Source organism: Lepidochelys kempii, chromosome 4 (assembly GCF_965140285.1).
Source record: "Lepidochelys kempii isolate rLepKem1 chromosome 4, rLepKem1.hap1, whole genome shotgun sequence".
NCBI lineage: Eukaryota > Metazoa > Chordata > Testudines > Cheloniidae > Lepidochelys > Lepidochelys kempii.
The window spans coordinates 114,448,945-114,451,523 of NC_136383.1; the positions used below are offsets into that span (position 1 = coordinate 114,448,945).

At 46.6% G+C, this 2,579-nt stretch overlaps 1 pseudogene; it reads right to left on the bottom strand.

The window, feature by feature from the left end:
* Positions 1–1,275: 1,275 nt before the first annotated feature.
* Positions 1,276–1,450, bottom strand: LOC140911006 (U2 spliceosomal RNA; annotated as a pseudogene).
* Between the last annotated feature and the right edge of the window lie 1,129 nt (positions 1,451–2,579).

Here is a 2,579-nt window from a genome sequence, read left to right on the forward strand (position 1 = left end):
GGTGCATAGGCTTAGCAAAGGAATTTCTTAACCATGGTCTATCTACTTTTTAAAAGTTCTACAGATCTTCAAAAAATAATAAAAGCTGTGAGATGCACCTGTCCCTAGTCTATTCTTAACCCTGCTGTGAGTCCAAGTTTTGTCAGCATTTCAGGCTAGATGGAGTCTCTCGTGTCCCCTCTCTTCTGCATGTCCCACTTTACACGTGGCAATAGTCTGAACCCCTTCACAGAAGCAATTCCTCCCTTAAAATATAGTCTCCCTCCTTTTGCCATGCACCCAGGCTGAGAAGCTGCAGTTCTACCAGTCACACTGGCATCACTATGTAGAAAATTGAATGTTTCCTGAAACTGTGCCAGCAGTTGAGGACATCAGAGTTGATGGCCCTAGATTGGTGTATGATGGCGTCTCAGCCAAAGACCTTCAACAAGACGTCAAGCAACTTTGTGGGTACAATGGCGTTCTGGAATACATCATATGGCATTTTTAAACAGCTTGCATTTCACTGCATTTAAGTCATGCATGAAGTAATTCCTGTAAATTATAAAAAGAAAAGGAGTACTCGTGGCACCTTAGAGACTAACCAATTTATTTGATCATAAGCTTTCGTGAGCTACAGCTCACTTCATCGGCTGCATACTGTGGAAAGTGTAGATCTTTTTATACACACAAAGCATGAAAAAATACCTCCCCCCACCCCACTCTCCTGCTGGTAATAGCTTATCTAAAGTGATCACTCTCCTTACAATGTGTATGATAATCAAGGTGGGCCATTTCCAGCACAAATCCGGGGTTTAACAAGAACATCGGGGGCGGTGGTAGGAAAAAACAAGGGGAAATAGGTTACCTTGCATAATGACTTAGCCACTCCCAGTCTCTATTCAAGCCTAAGTTAATTGTATCCAATTTTCAAATGAATTCCAATTCAGCAGTCTCTCACTGGAGTCTGGATTTGAAGTTTTTGCTCAGGTCTGAATAAGGTGGTTTAAAAAAAAAGTAGTTTTCAAATCTTTTTGATAGAAGACTTTGAAAGTGTTCTGAGAATGGTGCTGCAATGTGCAGGGATTAAAGAAAAAGCAAAAGAAAGATCATAGAATATCAGGGCTGGAAAGGACCTCAGGAGGTCATCTAGTCCAACCCCCTGTTCAAAGCAGGACCAAACCCCAATTTTTGCCCCAGATCCCTAAATGGCCCCCTCAAGGATTGCACTCACAACCCTGGATTTAGCAGGCTAATACTCAAACCACTGAGCTATCCCTCCCCTCTAAAAAAAATTAAAAATGCACCATTCCAGGAGACCCTGCAATACCAGGTCAATGCATGGGGTGGACAGAGCAAGCTCCTCTTCTATCCCCCTGTTTCAAAAATCAATTCAATATACAGTCCTCAAATAAAGGACATAGCAGATATTAAACTAATAAGAATAGATTTAATAATTTTGTTAAGAGGATGTTAAAATAAAAAGAAAACGGTACAGAGTTTAAGCATAGAAGTGTCTGGTTATCAGGGAATAACGTACAGATTATCAAAGGGTGTGAAGTTCGGTTTAGGATCGGGTGGCATAAGGAATACATAATCTGCAATATCCCCAATTGGGGGTAAAAGGTTAACAGGTCAAAGTACAGACTTTGAGATATGAGGGTATGTTGTTCATATAATGGCCATGTTCAGGTGTGGAGTATAATGAGTGGATACCATGATGAGGATGGATTTACCCTCATTTGGTGCAATATAATGTTCAGTGAAATTATGGTTCCAGTTCATATGGTCCAATGGAAAAAGTCTCTCGGTCCCTTTCTTGTAGTTGATGCACGATGTCGTTCCGGCTCACACCTCCTGGTACTGTCGGTGGCTGGTGATGTGTTTGATGTAGATGTCCCTGGACCATCGGATGGTGTCTGAGACCATGAGGCACTGCATGAGCAGTGCGTAGCATCGACCGATCCCACAGGTCCGCAGCACACGCTCATTGCAGAGGTCCCAAGCGCCCAGGACTCCAACGATCAGGGCATCCATCTGCACCTCGTAGCCCTTTGCTCTCAGGGCCTCATCGGTGACAACCACGTCAGGGCGCAGCTGGCTGTCAGTACCAGGGATGGTGCAGTTCACGGCAACCTCCCCCAGGCACGGTGCGATGGCTTTCACCAGGCGGTTCTGGATGGCATTGTGGCGCAGCTGCCAGGCTCTGGCGTGGGGCTTGCAGCCGCACAGAATGTGGGGCAGGGTCTCGTTGGAGTAGCCGCACTTCCTGCAACTCTTGTTTAAGTTCCCATGGTGGATGGCTCTGTTGAGCGGGACGCAGTTGAGCCGGGCATGGTGGATGAACCTCCAGTCGGCGAAACGGGTGAAGCAGCCCCCAGCAAGGAAGTGGTTGCTTGCGTCCCACTTGCTGGTCAGTTCGAAGGCTTTACCCAGTCCGGTTTATGCTTCAGGGTTTCCATGTACCAGTGGATGGCTGCCTTCAGGGTCCTCTCCAGCATGCCCCTGGTGCTCGGGTGACGATGGTGTTGTCGTTGGACCTGATCTGCAGCACCCGGACTCCCAGCTCCTGGCGCTCCTCTCACCACTTCCAGCGGCAG